The 17,433-nt window shown below is 37.4% G+C and overlaps 1 protein-coding gene across 7 annotated transcripts in view; it reads right to left on the bottom strand.

The window, feature by feature from the left end:
* Positions 1-17,433, bottom strand: part of LOC108752150 (latrophilin Cirl-like) — a 399,284-nt gene that overhangs the window by 246,676 nt on the left and 135,175 nt on the right. The window lies entirely within an intron of this gene.

Genomic DNA, 17,433 nt, shown 5'->3' with positions numbered 1-17,433 from the left:
ATATATATATATATATCTGATATATATGTATAGAGGTTGCATGAATTTAAAACGGACACTAAAAAGATTTACTTCAACTCATTAATTATTTTGTAATAAATCAATTCCAACATGGAGACAATTCCACATGGTGAGTACAGGAGTGCAGATTCCATAGATATCTCGTAACTATCAGTGTCGACATTTTGCTAGCTTACTTATTCAAATAATTTCTTGCTCGCAATCGAGCACTATATTTTATGGCGCTTCTTCTGATACAGTACAATTCTTCTAATACAGAAACAAATTTCATGACCCAGTCGTTAACAGAGATCGAGTTGGAAAAGGGATTCCAGTTAAAGCATCGATCGATTATTCGTTTTTAGAGAAGTTATTGCGCCACAAAATTGCATTACTACCTTCGTTTAGTACGATTCTCGAATGGGAAAATTTTGGCACGAGAAACAGACCTCTATAAACGTCCCAATCTCCTTTCGACTTTTCCCATTGTTCGTTTACTCTCTTGTCCCGTGGGTAACATCGTCTAGATTACCGAGTGGAGTCAGCTAACCTCTGAGAGAATCTCCCCAGGCACGAGGACATAGTAATTATGTATTCCCGCTGCTCGCATCTGGAGCCATTTTGACCAGCGAGTTGCGTCCCCATGTGTGTTTATTACGTTCTCGCATGTGTGTATTTTTGTCCGTGTACACGCTTGCGTGTATACGCTTCCAATATCCCTTTTCGCCACATCAACCGCAACATCAATCCCTTACCCTTTTTACTCTTTACAACATCCCTTTCTATCATTTGACTTAGCTGGAGGTTTACTCATTTCTTATACGATGAGTGAATCGATCGTGTCTCGTAAATTCTTTTCTTGCCATTTTTTTTTTAACAATCACCATTCAATTCAACCATACTGTAATTGAATCACATTTCAAAAAGCGGATAAAAGCATTCCAAAACATCGCGTGCATACGGAAAGAATTTAATTTGTGAAATAACTATTTAAAAACTGTCCGCGCGCGCGCGTTCTGTCGCTTTTTCGGATATTCACAAATAAAAGAGTAACAGACATTTTTGCGAAAATTAACAAATTCGGAATTCGAACGATGCACACATAATCGGCTAAGATGGATACGGCTCGTACGAGAAACGAGGCTTTAATGAGCGCGGCGTAAATGCTCTCTATAAAACTATCGGTCGCGATTCCAGTCAGTGAACTGAAATATAATAATACGCTGATAAGCGGAACGTGCCGTACGCCGTCGGCGTGAGCTGAGAGGATGAAGAGAGGAAGAGAGGAAGAAGAGAACCACGAGGTGGAGGAAGACAAGACGGGGAGCGGTCGTTCCCCGTTCGATCGATCCGTCCGCGTCGTCCTCGCGGAAACAAGTATCGCCTCGTAAAACGGGGCTTATCCGCAAAATTCTAATATTTATTCATACCCGACGCGGCGGCGGCGGCGGCGGCGGTCGACCGGGCGGAAAAGCGTCTTCGAAATCCCCCGGGGGGGGAGGAGGGGGAGGGGGAGGATAGCGCCGGATTACTCTTTTCTATAAGACACAACTGACAGGCAAGGTGTACTATCTATGTATACAGAGTGCCTTTCTTCAAAACGTACAACGCTCAGGCGTCTCAGTCTTGAAAAATATCGTACGCGAAAATACTAGGAAAAATCTATAGATATAATGTATATTATAGTATTTTTCTATATATTTTGGTACGCGATATTTTTTTCAAGAATACGATCCCCGTGTTTCATTTTTCTAACTACTTTTCTAACTAGGAGCAAATAATTGGCGATCGTTATTTGGTGAAGTAAATAAATTCTTTATTATTGTAAACATGTTACTCTATTATTGTGAAAACGTCCAGGCTACTGGACACTGTTGTTTCAATGGAGGAAACCAAGTGAAATATTTAAAAAACGGTGGTGGCGTTTAATTGTAAAGTAGAAGCAAAATCAAAAATAAAAGAGAGAGATAATTCCAATGGTCCAAATTAATTCAATTTATTACTGGAAAGGATCGATTATTTAATTTTTTGATCCTATTCAATTTATTATCTTCTAAGAACAGCGGTTGAATGAAATTTGAGACACTTCCCGATAAATTCAGTCGGAACTACGTTCTCAACAGATATCTTGATATGACTCAATTTTCAGGATGCCATAAAGAACGCGATGAAAAAAAGGGCTGAAAGGAAGAAGGGTACAATTCGTTCAGAGCTGAGTAAATTTCGGTCGAGTCTACCTTTTTGCACTTTCATTAAAAGCGGACTAATCGGTGCGTGCGAAGGAACGCTATACATAGCAAAATGAAGGGGGGCGAACTGGAAACGGAGGAAGACGACCGGAAAAAAAGGTCCGAGTGACGAGGCAGGCTTGTTAAGTGGCTCCACTGGAGTCTATCGGAAACACCGATGGTTCGAGACCACTTTCCTCCCCTTTTCTCTCGTGCTATCTACTCGCTTCTTACCCCAATCCTCGCATCTCACCAACCCCTTATTCATCTCTACGAGTCAGCAGTATCCCGAGTAAGAGAGACAGCAAGGAAAGAGGAGGAAAGAACAGCTGTATCCACGTAATAAACTTCCGGCCGGTCCACGAAGGCGTCGCGACGACACCCATCCGGGACGCATCGACCGCCGTCTCCTTTGTCTATCGAGAATATGAGAGGCGGGCGAGAAGGGACGATACGGAAGTCTCGCGAGACCATTTTCAACAGGGAGAACTACCGAATTGCTTGACTACCCAGCTTTCTATTTTCATGAATTCCGACGAACGTCTGCACGGAATTACAATCAACCTTTGCCTACTCCTCCCGCTTCTCTCAGCCGCTTATTATGGATTGTAAGTCGTGAAAGTAACGATCGCGACGAGGCTGATGAAATGGAGCGGCCGTTACACTAAACTACCGACAATATCTACATCTCACTCCTCCAAAAAGTGTCACGAAACCGTTGAAATATTAACCGGTGTTCATTCGTGAAACAATAATATGTCAAATATTACTGAAGTCAACGAGAAAATTACTCAATTACGTGTGAGAAATTTCTAAATCAAACGACTAGATATTACTTATTTTTCTGGCAATAAACGATAAATTTATATGATAATACAAATCAATAAAAGTGACGATGATAAAAAATTTCGTGGGAAATTTTTTTCTCAGCGCATAAGAACGAGAAGAATTGTAACGAAAAGAAACTGACGAGCTCGTCTTAATGTTATGGAAGGAAGCAAAGCCGAAGATGCATCAGTTCTGTCCGGAGATCAAGCCACAAAAACGTAAAGAAGAGAAGCCGTCAAAGCCCTCTCGTCTATCCACAGAATCCACGTGATACGGAAAGTTGCCGGCGGGCTGTGCGGTATGAAATAACACACCGCGCGATGCGTCACGGGTGCAACGGCGAACGAAAGGTTCACATCAACCGACATCGCGATCCGTCCGTTCTCTTGTCACGGTGTGTGCTCATTAGATCTGCAAGAGAAAATTTATCGGTGAGTGGAGAGGAGAGGTTCCGATATACTCGGAAAAGAGGGTGACGCGTGTTCTCCGGATTTAATGATGTCCAAGACACCCTCGTCAGACGATGGGGATGACTTCCGAGCCATTGCACGCGATCGCGTTCTCCGGGTAGGGGAAATCTCGTTTTTAATTGGGTGGAAAGGACCGATAAGGAACGGTCCTGTCTCATTATGAGACTCCTCTGTCCGAAGAAATATCTCGTCTCGAGAACGTTCGGATTGTAGAGCGCGAATGAAAAGTGACGCGCGGACTGGCACGCTTTCATCCAATCCTCTCCTTTCCTCCCTTGTTCTGTCTAGCTTTCCTCATCTGGATTTAGCTTTCCCAATCTGTATTTCTCATCTGGAAGTGACACAAAGACTACTAGTTTTTCCATTCTTCGTTTCTCTCAATTATTGTTAATAAAATCAAAAGTAATAACTAGACAGTTTTATGCAAGATAGAACTGACACTCACTATAAATTCGAAGTACTTTTCCGAAGTTTTAATTTTAAGATGTGGAATATTTTTTGTTAATATCTCGAAATTAGATTAATTTCTTACTAAATGACATGCTTTAATTACCAAGTTTGAAAAATCAGAATATAATTTTTGTACGTGTATGGTGATATGAACTCTCCTTATGTTCGAATAACTTCTGAAAAAAAATCATAAGTTTTATTGCCTTCTTACTATTTCAATTATCTACTATTGTTTAATTTAAGCAAAAAATTTTATATAATCTCCTTTTTATTATCGTTATAAAAGTGTTCTTGTCATAATTTAGTTTCATGCGCGGTGTCGCCAACTTTTAATTAAACGTCGATAGGAATACCTAAAAAAATATCCACGCGGGTCTCCTGGTTATATTTCACCCTCCCTTTTCACCTTCTCGCCGACTTCCGGCGAGAGTGATAAATGTCTTTTCGACATGAGGTGAAAGGCTGATGAAGACTGGCTTTGTCATCATGAAAAAAATTTGGCAGCACGACACGCAATTAACTGTAAAATTCTTTTGCTCATCAACGTTCGTATTGAAATGTGTCAATAAAAATTGTGAAAAATTGTTCTTTATCAATTGTTCTTCCTCTAAGAGAGGTATCAAAGATTTGTTTTGACTGAATAGAGATTTAAAATGGATGTATATACTTATAAAATATTAAAATGGTCTACAAATACTTGAATAAAAAATTTCATGCTCTCCATTATTTAGAAAGATGTAATGATTTAGAAACGCCTATTTGCATTCTCTCAAGATACACGGTATGGGCGACTTGACCGATTTCAGATTTGATGGCATGAATCACCATCCGTGCGCGCGATGAGGCGAAGTGTCTCAAGACGAGACGTTTTATTATCGCAAAACTTCTTCGGTCACGCCAAAGCCAGCAATTATCATTAAAGCCGGCGGAAGTGCCATCCTAGTGGCGATGGTGTGTCCTGAGAAGCCTGCGGAGGAATGCCGTTCTCGAAGGACCCCCATGATGAATTAGGAATCGATCGAGGCCGTCGATCAATTAAGTAAGCGGATAATCGCCCGGAGTCTTTCATAAATCATCGTTCGAGATAGATAAAGAGAAAGAGAAAGAGAGAAGAGTACGCTAGCGTTTAATTCGATCAGCCGCGGAATTTTTCGAAATTTTATTAGGTCCAAGAGAGGCGATTGCGATGTAAAGAGGGACGAGGGGGACGTGACGACGAAGGAGTTTCGCGGATTAAGCTCTTCGTCCTGAGTTAATTGCATCCTACGCGCTCTTCGTGCCTCCCTTTATTCGCTATCCACGCGAGACGCTGCCATTTCGGAGCACAATGCGGCGTGTTTCGAGAAGCGAATGGTTGGAGGAACGAAACGGAAAGGGAAGAGAAGGAATGGAAAAGGAGTAAGAGGGCGAAATAAAGCGTCGTACCGTGCGAAGATCCTTTTTTGCACCAGGCAACCATTCCGGCTTGACCCATACAGCCCTTCTCTTCTTCGCGAAGGCTCTAGCGTCCCTTTGTTGAACTCTAAGGCGCCCTTAAACGAGGTCAATTGTTCGGAAAGTAACTGGAACTTAAGGTACGTACTCGTGCCATTCGTCGGGGCTCACGTGGAAATTACTTGGGGACAACGAAAGACGATTGATTATTTTTATAGCAACTACATTTAAAGTCATTAATTACGTTTCACGACTGTGAATTCGTGGAAACTGTGGTTTTATCATTGTCTCTATCATTTGCTTAAAAGATCTTTATTAAAATGTAATGAAAAGTGTAACATTGATTTTTAAAATTTCACATTTTTCTACTGTTATTATAGTAAACGAGGTAAATCACAAAAAAAAAAATAGAATATATATTATATGTAGTTATTTATATGTTTGTATTAAAATAAAATTATTGTAAATATAGCTTAAATATAGCATACAGGTTTCATAAGACGGCAATGTAATCCAGTGCAGATATTTGCAACATGCAAAGATATTCAATCGATGATAATTTATTCAACTCGAAATGCAAAAGTTAGTTATTGTTAGTCTTTCTCGTGCAGTCGAGTGCATAGAAATTTGTTGTAGTCCATGCACATGCTTCATGTCGAATTATTAATTTCCCGCGCTGGAAGCGTCGACAAATAGTAAACAATACGCTCGCACAATTAATTCTCTACCAGAATCGTCGCGTTTTTAATTAAAATCCCTCTCTCCTTTCCCCTTTCATGATCCCTGTCTTCTCGCTCCGCGGACAACAAAAAACGCGCAACGGGCGTACCGTAGTAATTAAAAAAATTGAATTCATCCTTATTATTAGTACTGTTATTACGCGACAGCTGGCTCCTTCTTTCTTTCAATGCTAAAAATCCTGCCGAGTCGCGACGAGAGCAAAGCGCAGATCTTCTCACCTTCCTTACGCGCACTTACATGAATAGATGCTCTTCTTATTTCCTTTCGTTCCAACCTTTCTTCCTTTTTCTAGTGTATGCAGCTTTCATTCAACCAAATTGAGCCGATTCACGCTTCATCTTCATTTCACGATACTGTTCTCGATTTAATCTTGGTTTAATTTATGAACTATACAAATGCCTATGAACTTGCATTGGAAACATTTAAATCACGACGCATGCGTTATTCCCAACTTGTAATACATTTGAGACCTTAATTTTATTCAACTTCTTTTTCCATTAAAATAAATCTTTTTTCTCATACAGATTTTAATTGATGCATTTAAAAGATTCTAAGCAGTAGGAAAAGTAATGTGGATAACAATCGATGCTATCAATCGATCGAAAAGAAATTTCTATAATGATTATAATACGTCGACATTTCGATTAAAAGCCAAGTCGTCGTTAGAAAAGTACAACGGAATATTCCGCTTTTACGATAATGCCATGTTTTTTTTAATATTTACTTGAATAGATGCAGCACAAAATATTAAATTATTAATTTTTTTATAAATTTATAAAATATTCAACAGGATATGTAAGCAAATATTTAAATAATTATAATAATTATCTTTAATGCTTATTCTAAAAATCTACAATGCTTATTTAAAAAAAAAAGCGAAAAACGGAAAAGAGGTAGAGAGAAAGAGAGAGAGAGAGAGAGAGAGAGAGAGAGAGAGAGAGAGAGAGAAAGAGAGAACCGCTTCAATCTGCTCACGAATAATTTGATCGTGGAATAAATATTGACCCGGCAGAAATTGGTGGCGCATTACTTTCTAGCGTCGCACATCCGTCCGATTCGGACGGCGGATTGTTTCCCGTTCTTTTCTCCTTTTTTCCACACACGCGTGAGGCGAACAAATAACCAAGTGAGAGCACCCGGCTCGAGAGGCACCGCTCGCGGGCCAAATGGCGTTCGTTAGTAAAAGCCACGTCGTTTCCGAGGCTCGCCCTCTTTCCCGTTCAATTATCCACGGACGTTCGGCATTCAGTTGTCCACCATTGCCTACGATCGCAATGGTCTTTTCTGGAGCGACGAATTTACTCTAATCAACGTCGTCTTTATGGTTTCGCGTATCTGAACAATCTTTTACAACAAAATTTTATTGCTGTCGTATTTAGTACAGAAGAATTGTATAGTCAACGTATACATTCGTAAAAATGAAGAAATAATTTTTTGAATAAAAAGTTCTTCTCGTGGAGTAGGATCTAATTTAGAATAATTCCAATTTTTAATAAATATAACATACATGTCTAAATAGTTATAATTTATGATAATAAAATATTTATTTTTCGAAAGGCTAGCAATCTATATAGCATGAAGATATTTAATAATTTATCGTAAAAAAATAGCTACATTAAGTATATTCATATCATACATACGTATATGTTATAGAAAAAAGCAGTGGAAAGTAATTAGTTACTTGTAGTTAAATTACAATTAGAGTTACATTTTTCAGTATTTTAAACTCTTAACTTAGTTACATTTCTTTTAGCAACTAGTAACTAATTTGTAAGTTATTGTTATAGTTACTTTATACATTTTAAACTTATTTGTCAATTTAATATGATTGATTGGAATCTGAATATTTGCATTACACTATGGATTGCGTAAAAGACGAAGGCTGCGTCAGGCAACAAACAATAATTTAAATTTGTTTATTGTTAATGCTTACTAGTTCTTTGTTTCTTATAAGTGAATTATCTATATAAATATTACATAAGAATAGCGTTTTTGCTTACTATCAATGTCTATTGGTTCTTTATTTTTAAAGAGCTGTCTGTAATGGAAATATTTCCTACTAAATGATAGGAAATTGACCAACCACAGTCGAATGTGATAACGATAATAGATTATGATTGATCAGTTCTTACAGTTTACTGTTCATTACGTAATATTACTTCCATTTGTAGACAGTCCATAAGATAAAGTTATCCATATGAATATCGTAAAGCAATAAGACATAAGGAGTAATTAAGCGGCCAATCAGTAGAAAACATAAAATCTCTGTCTTACATTTTATATAACTGTAATTGGCCAATTCGCTTACTGCTTACATCTTACTGCCTTGCGTTTTTGTACGTGTTTCTGGCTTATAATACTTTCTATCTTATAAATAAAGTTGTATAACAAAAACGTAAATCAATCTTTTTTTTATTAATCCTAATAATATCAAAATGTTACCTACGTTGTTCTGTAACGATGACAGAAACAATAACTGAAAAGTTACTTTTTTGAGTAACTGTATCCGTAACTCATTACTTTTTAAAGTCGGTAATTTGTAACGGAAATTAACTATTTTTTTGAAAATAAAACAGCAACTGTAACTATTCACTTTTACAAAGTAACTTTTCCAATTCTGGAGAAAAATAAATGCACAGGTATATGGAAGAAAAATGCTAAGACTCGAGAATCGCACAAAGCGATGAAATAAATCATGCGGAAGAATTGAATCCGAAGAAAAGATCTTGCCAAAGAACACGTTTGCACTTTTGACACCTATGTATAATCTAAGGTTTGCGCATGAACGCCATTATGCAACGTTCAGCTTTGACACGCAATTTTTGAACGCAGTACTTTTAACAGAATCGCCGTCTCGTTTGCGATAACGTTCTGTCCTTCTCTTTGTATTTCTCTTTGTTTCTTCTTTATTGCAGACTACATCGAGGTTTCTTTCGTTTAGTAGCACAAACGAGAGTGCCGCGTGTACTTTTGTGTATGTGCATGCTTGCATTCGTGCAGTCACACGCAACTTCCGGGCACGAGACACAGAAAGTTGCTGAAAAATCGAGGTACCCTCACCCATGTTGTTTGCGATTCTTTCACACGCAGCCAAACCCAGCGGGCGAACGTGCGATAGTTTTCAAGTACAAAAATACCCGAACCATGATCATTTCTCTAATAGAAAATAGACACCGCGTAAACGAGATAACTGCAACTGTAAATTATCAGAACTTGAAACGAGATACAAAATAGAGAGGACGGATTTTTGTGAAGCATTTAAAAATTTAGTTAAATTTGAAAATAATTTTGTTAAACCATCAAAATAATTAAACAAGGCACTTAAACTGATTGTTAGAATGCAAAACTTTTTATAGTATTACTCATCACAGTCAAGCTTGAGTTTCCTACATAATTATTTTAATAGTCCAATCGAATTATCTTCGGATTTATATTTTACTAAATTTTTAGATGTTTCAGCAAAATCATTCTTTCCATACAATAAACTACGTAACCGCAGGTTCGGTTTTACAAAACTCTTCACAACGTTTAACATCTACTTTTAATTTTTTTTTTTCCCTAACGTTGCATTTAAATTTTAAATTTAAACGCGGCGATTAAAAACCATTCATTAACCATATGTTAATCTCATTAATGTTTTGGTGGCTTGGAGTGGTTAATGACGAACCGCGCAATTTGTTCACTCGACTGCGACTGAAGCGAGCGCGCAACACGGTGGGTTTGCATACGCAGTACGTGAGGAAAAAAGAAAAAAAAAAGGGAAAATAGTAGTGCAAGGTGTCGGCCTCGTTTACAACCTCGCGCAGCAACGTGCGAAAACAAAAAGGAGAACACTCCGACACGACGACGACGTCGGTCCCTCCGGTTGTTTCGAGAGATAGTTTCTCGCCGAACACGGCTGAAACGCGGAAGCTGGCCTCACAACCGAGTGTCATTTAACAATCCGGTCGGTGGGCTAAACCAAAGACCCGATTTTTCCGAATCTCATTAGCCGCGCGGCTGCACGCGCGTCGCCATTATAATTCCCTGTCGGTCGATCCACCGACGTTAACTGCATTAATTGCGTTTCAAGTGTAAAAAAAAAAAAAAAAAACGCGCGAAAGCGAAATCGCAAGCAGACAAAGAGATTGACGCAGGACGAGCAAATAAATCAAAAGGGAGGGGGAGAAAAAATAATGGCGCGCGTTTTTAAACGCGACCGGTGATGCTCAAAGCTGATTGGCGAAAATTCGCACTCCATTATCACGCTCGTAAATTAGTTGTTATTACGAATGCCCGGCGGCGCGTCATCTCTCTCGTTTGCGAGGAGATTGAATTTGTAATCCTTTATGGCGCACCGGCTTCATTAAAATTGTTTCGTGCGTAATTTGCGCGATCCGATGCGCTCGCGATGCGTGCGCGTTTTTGTTTTTTTTCGCCGTCATTATCGCTAATTTTCCGCGAACACGCCCGCGCCGGGAGGAATCGATCGATCGGCTGTAATGACAATAACATTGTATATATAGTCGAAGTACATTCGAGCACAAATATATCACGTTGGTTCCAACGGCTAGCTCGTTTATTCTCCAAATATACGAAAGGCATGTACGGCGAAATTAGAAATGAGCAAGCATATATTAAACGTATATTTACATCAAACAACGCCTTCTTAATTGCTTTTTATTATTAACTTCATTAATTTTGTGTGTGTAAATTAAATTGCGAGTTAAAAGTTGTAATAAAGATCAGGAAGAAAATAAGGAACCAAGGATTCCAAGTTTAGAATGGAGAGAGAAAAGTGAAAGAAAAATTGAAAGTCGAAAATGTATAAACTTAGATAACCAATAACTAAAACTTCAGAACATAATCGGTTTACTATGAATAGCGAATTCACTGCAGAGTAGTGAGAGTTATCCACCCACACAAAATGTACTTGAAATTATTAAAAGGTTCGCTTTTTTTTTTCTCTTCCAAATTCCTTTCTCACGCCATAGAGCTATTCAACGTTACAGCTTTCGGCGAATAACTATATTTATTCTACCTTCGAAATGTGTAAACTCCAGGGCGCGAGCCACGTTGCAATGCACGCGCGATGTAATAAATCACGGGACATAATGCTTGAATGTTTGCTTATGTGCAAGCTCGACATAATAGGCGAGTTAATAATTTCGTGGCCCAAAGTTGGCGCAGGCTTGCACGACAATTAATTGTTCGTTTTAGGTGTACATATACATACATATAACGCATGCATACATCGACGATCGATTTTTCGAAAATCTAACAATAAACTTTCTCTCGATATATTCGGACTACTTATAGATTACCAACAGCCCGAGTTGGTGATCGAAGCTTGACAGAAAACATCGCGGGAATAATACGATTTTCACACAAAATGTATGTATTTACCCAATATTTACCCAATTTTTGTTCGACCTATAAATGTTAAATGTCGAATGTCGAATAACAGACTGAACAAAGATGAATAGTGAAATGTATTTTGATAATCGCGAGAATAAACCGGAAGCAAGTGATGAAAAAAAGGGAAGTAAGATAATGAGCGATAAAGACGAATGTGTGAGATAATAAGGCATATTCATGGAAAAAGTTGTGATCAGAAAAGGGGAAGAGCAGAAAGATGAAAAAGAGAAGGAATAGAAAAGCGCACAGAACACCAAAAAACATGGTACATCGCACGCGATGTTTTGCGCTTTTAAAGTGAGGTGTTGCACCAACCTGTTTCTCTCGCCCACCCTGTTCTTTCACCTTCATCTTATTTCACTGTGTGCCTTTTTCACACATCACGCGAAAGCACGTAGTAAGGGTCGGAAAAAGAAAAATAATAACGTCTTCAGTTCCTGGTAATGGTTTCCGAGAAATAATATCCCCGACAATTGATTTGTTCATTGTTCAGGAAAGATATGACTTGATTTTTCAGCAAATAATATAGAAAGATTAATTAATAATTTTCTTCATTAGTCGTCTAAAATTTTATTCGTGTTACCGTTCCAGATTTCTCAAATGAGATGCGAAGTCATCGAAGGTAACGATTTCGGAAACATTATTTCCGGAAGTGAGCCCCTACGGTCGAACTCTTGTAGTACGGCGAGTCCGTTATCCGCGTCATCGGCCATAATCGGCCATTGCCCGATAAATATATAACGCTCGTCCGCCTCGCGCAATAAAGATAACATTCTTGTGCTCGCTATCGGCGGTAGCGCTGCTCTTCGTTTCGGCATGGAGAGTGACTTGACTCCTTCAGATTTTTATAGCGGCAACTCCTTGCGGGTCCGAGTCGTTAACTCGCCCGCGAATTCGCCGCTTCTCTTTTTTATCGTTGCTTATTATACCGCCGAAAGAACGCCGCGAGTGAGTTGACCCGCCCGTTCGCTCTCGCGAGAGAGATCGGGCGGATACAAGCGGATAACTTCCGCACAAGACGTTTATTATGTGGTTGCAACCGCGCATCGTCCGAGAGCTATATCGTGCGACGCATCTCGCAAATTTAGATACGTGCTAATTGCAAAAGTACGATGCCTATATTTTTTCAGAATTTTACTCTTGTAATCTACTTATGTCATCTTGTTCTCCAATAAAATTTTGGCAAGTGTACTTTTTCTTGTGTGTGTGTGTGTGTGAGTAATTTTATTAATAAAAAGACATATCCTCTTATTAATAGAAGAAAAGAGAAAGAGAGAAAGGAAATTAAAATAAAAGTTTTAGAATGAAAAACCTAGTCCCATTTAGATAATTTAATTTAACTAAACATTGACTTTAAGCGCAGAAAAAAAGCTACAAAAATTTAAAATTTACAACAATATTTGTAAATATATAAAAATACATACCTACATTAAATAGATATTTTGAATTGTGAATTTCTTTCCAAACTGTTTTAATGTATTTTATTTTCTACGATTCCGAATATCATTCCTCATGTTCGAAATGCTTTGGATGCACACCATTGTCGCTCGCAATGCAATTTGCATTTACGGCGAGTGATATGATCTTAACGAGCCCTACGTGGGGCTCTTAAGATGACTTAATTGTGCGGAAATATCGGCCTGGTATAATAAAGAGGTTCACAATGTAGCGAGGGGAAACCACATCGAGAAATTCGCGCAGCCAATTTGGCTGACGGTGATCGCATTACAATTCGGCTTGTTTAGAGCGCGAATCGCCGCACGTCATTGCTTCGGGAACAATGTGGCCTGCCTTTAATTAGTGCGATCAAGACGTACTCGCGCACGCGAAAGCCACGAATTCGTCGAGCATGCATAAAGAACATGGGTCTATATTATGTCCTGCGGTACAATGCGTCGGTTCTTAATTAAAGATTCACTGGCCCGCGTCGCGCGGTCTTAAAAATTCAGTTAAAACAAGCTCGCCATTATCTCGGTCGAGTGGTTTTGATCGATGCGGCAGCGATATTTCCGGACTCTAAGTTTTATTTAATTAATCGTTTCTTATTTCTGAGAAAAATATCCCAGAGAAAATGTTATTCGCCAATTTGGAAAGAGATACGTAGACATACGATCCTTTTTCTCTTTTTTCCGCGCAATTTCGTAGATAATCGATATTCTTTGCATTTTCCCGTATTTTCTTCCTTTTTTTGTTTCATTTGAAATTTTATACGCGATCGCTACGTATAAACATAGTACGCTTATAGTGCGGAGTGATTTAAATTATTTAGAATATTTGAACTAGAGAGAAATTACATGTTACGGTTTGGAGAATGTACAAAATACATTTAAAACTTCAGTATGTATGCTTTTAATTATAACGATCGTTTGATAACTTTTCCTTCCAGGTTGACTGATTTGTTAATTATTCCCTCTACGAATGAGCGTAAGTTTCAGGTGCAATTTCTCAACCCGCGTTCTCTCTCAATGCGAAATACAAGCATCCGCGATTCGATAAATGATGTTGCCCTAATTTGGTCTATTTCTCGTCTCGTGACGCGTCTCTCAACGCGAGAGTTGCGAGAACCGCCTAACCGTGCCACGGATTATTCTTCTCAGGAACAATATATCCAGCTTTAATTGCACCGACTATACGACAACCTTCCGCTTGCTCCCGGCAGTCGGGAATCCGCGCAATGCATCGTCCTTGTTCCGGCGAACTGTGAACTCCCGTCCGCTAGAGATCCGCTTGCACACGTTCCGACCTCGCGATAAAACTGTCTGGCTGATAAAAATAATAGAGATAAATGCAATTTAACTTCAGCAAAACATCATAGCTGAATCTAGATAATAGTATGTACTAATAAACTCATACATTAATAACATTTTTCAGATAGTACGATAATACAGCCATGCAAATGTTCAAGTCCGTCATTTGCTCCTATAAAAAAATTTCAAATTATTGTCTTTGTTAAAAGAAAATGCAGTGTAAGAGAGAACAATTTAATATATGCTCGAAATAATTTCTTCACTCTTCTCTTTTGTTTTTTTTGCTTGTTAAATTAGACAAATAAAAGAATAAATAAGAGATCGTGTGTGATATTTATCAGCATATGTGTGCCCGACAACACGTTTTGATTTCTCGCGCAATATTTCAAATTACTATTGTTGCCACGAATGTGTTGCGGACGTTGATTCTCTTTTTGCGGAAAACTTTTAATGAAACGTTGCCGCTTGTTTTGATAACAAGCACGATAGCGAACTCTGTTAATGTATTTTGATAACAGGCGTAATAGCGTGTGCGCTGCTCTCTCTCTCTCTCTCTCTCTCTCAACACACACACACACACACACACACACACAAACGCCAAGAGAAATGTCGATCGTGATTATGATTCTATCAATCATAAAAAGAAATTGTTCAATATAAAGAACTGATTGTCAGAATGGATTTTTTACGTGCAAAAAGATTGATAAATTTTTATATATAATTGTGATTGTTTAATTTCGAATACTCAATCAAAAATTGATATTTTGAAATGTGCTATAAGTCAATTCAACTAACTCCAGAAACTAACTATACAGAACCAACTTTAGAAATGGGGGACGACACATCGATAACGGTTGAAAAACAATTACCTACATTGTGCATATTAATGTTTCAGCCTGACGTAGCACATAGGCTTTAATAAACTTCATAAATCAAGTAGCAACGCGGTAGTTTCTTTGGCGGCCCCTTTGCAACAATGCACGCTGTTCGGCTACCACGCGCGCGATGGTAATTACCAGAAAAAAAGCTAACTCGACAGGGGAGAAAGCGGAGTTTCGCGTGAAACTCCGCAGGATAATCTTTCACATTGTGCCGGGTGGAAGTGCATAATTCGGGCTGTTCGCAAATTATGCAAACGAGCTACCAAAATGCAAAGCTACCAAAAATATCTACTTAAACAATTCATCGAAATAATAACAATAAGCTAGTAAACCAAATGATAAGTAACGGGCAGAGTAAGAGTCAACACGTTTCTTTGAAATTAACAAAAGAATATATTTCAATTAACAAAAGTAAAATTACATAACGTTATGTAATTTTACTTTTGTTAATTTCAAAGAAACGTGTTGACTCTTACTCTGCCCGTTACTTATTATCATTTGGTTTGTATAGAAAGAGTCCTTTGATTTGTTACTTATAAGCTAGTAAATCAAACATATTATTATATATCGTTATTATTACACTGCTTAATTAAAGCATTTTTTTTTAGCAACAATCAAATATTTTATTTATATAACAACGAATTCAGTTATTTTTGTACAATATTCTTTTCAGCTTTAAATATTTATTTATACCAACTAAACAATTTAATTAGTATAAAAAATTATTTTTTTCGGTAAATTTTAATTAAATATTTTTGTTCGTTTCATTTTAAGTTTTATAGAACAAAACAGTGTAGTGTAATCTAGTGTGACACTAAAAAAAATGTTTTGTTCTGTGAACAAAATTTTCCTGTACTAAAACTAATTTATATTTAAAACTATTTTATAGTCTTTCTTATATCATTTTATAATATAATATTTAATTCTGGAAGCATAATGTACATAGAAAGCAATCGCAGACATTAAATTCTATTTTGTAAGAAAAAATTAACACAATTAAATTAGCTTTTTAATAAATAATTTATATACATTTCTGTGTTATTTAACAAATATGTATCATACATAAACATATTGTTCTGTGAATGTCCACCTATAAAGTATAAACACCACAAAGAAATTTAAGGAACAAAAATATTGAAGCTATTCTATTTTATAAGGTCTATTTTGCGATATGTAAATGTAATAAAACAACTTGAAAAATTCCTATAAATATTCCAGGATCAAATTAAAATTTTAAAAAGTAATTCTCTCTGTACATTATATTTCTTATTTATCTTTTCCAAGTAGATAATTTGGCCAAAAATGATATATAATTCAAAAAGACAATATCTATGTAAAAAAAATTCCTCGTGGTCGTTTCCTCCCTCTCTCTCTCTCCCTCTCTCCCTCTTTCCCTGTATCTATCATCACTTAACAATTTCCAAGACTTCTTTCAGATTTCTTCATTAGACACACAGTATTCATCCTCGTGAATACGACTAATTATCTTCGCGCGTACTAATTATAATGATCGCAGGATATCTTGCAAAGCACTTTCGTACACGATAATCATTAATTTTGTTTTGTAAAACAATAATCGCATAAAGAAAGATAAAAGAATTACAAACTATTTCTCGTTACGAACTGTAGAAATCAATCTGAAGTGGTAAGAGAGAGAACTTGTTTACAGGAAATAAATGCGTAATATTTGTTGCAATCGCGTTTCGAAGGATAATAATACAGCGAGACATGGAACGATTCGCCATGCTACCTGCTTGTTCAAATATTTGCGTATGAATGATGGTGCGGCGATTTTAAATGAGCGAGAGCGCTGTAAAAACAAAACAGCAAGGTCATAAAATATTTAAAATGTATTACACGGTTGCCACCTTCGGACTAATATTCCGCCGAAGGTCGATTTTCAAAAAGAAAAAGGAAACATTGAAAATATTTGACACAATAGGTTGTCGGATATTCTCTTTCAAAACTAGAAAACATTTCAGCGATTGTTATCCTCTTGTGTCATTTGATTGTGTGTATCGTCAATAAGACTCATAAATTCTCTTTTATTGCCATCATTTCTACACTATTATTTCCCCTAAAAAAAAAAGACCATTAAAATTCAGAGCAATCAGCCAGAGGTCTGTGCCGCCTGTCGGAGAGTCAAAGGATCATCTAAAAAGCGGAGTTTCTAACTGAAAACTGAAAAGATGGCAATCATATGGAATAAATATACGTTGAATATATATACATATATACCCTACATACCCTACTTTTT

This window comes from Trachymyrmex septentrionalis, unplaced genomic scaffold (genome assembly GCF_001594115.1).
Source record: "Trachymyrmex septentrionalis isolate Tsep2-gDNA-1 unplaced genomic scaffold, Tsep1.0 scaffold56, whole genome shotgun sequence".
NCBI lineage: Eukaryota > Metazoa > Arthropoda > Insecta > Hymenoptera > Formicidae > Trachymyrmex > Trachymyrmex septentrionalis.
Note: the sequence above shows the minus strand (reverse complement) of the source record. Positions and strands in the feature narration are given on the sequence as shown.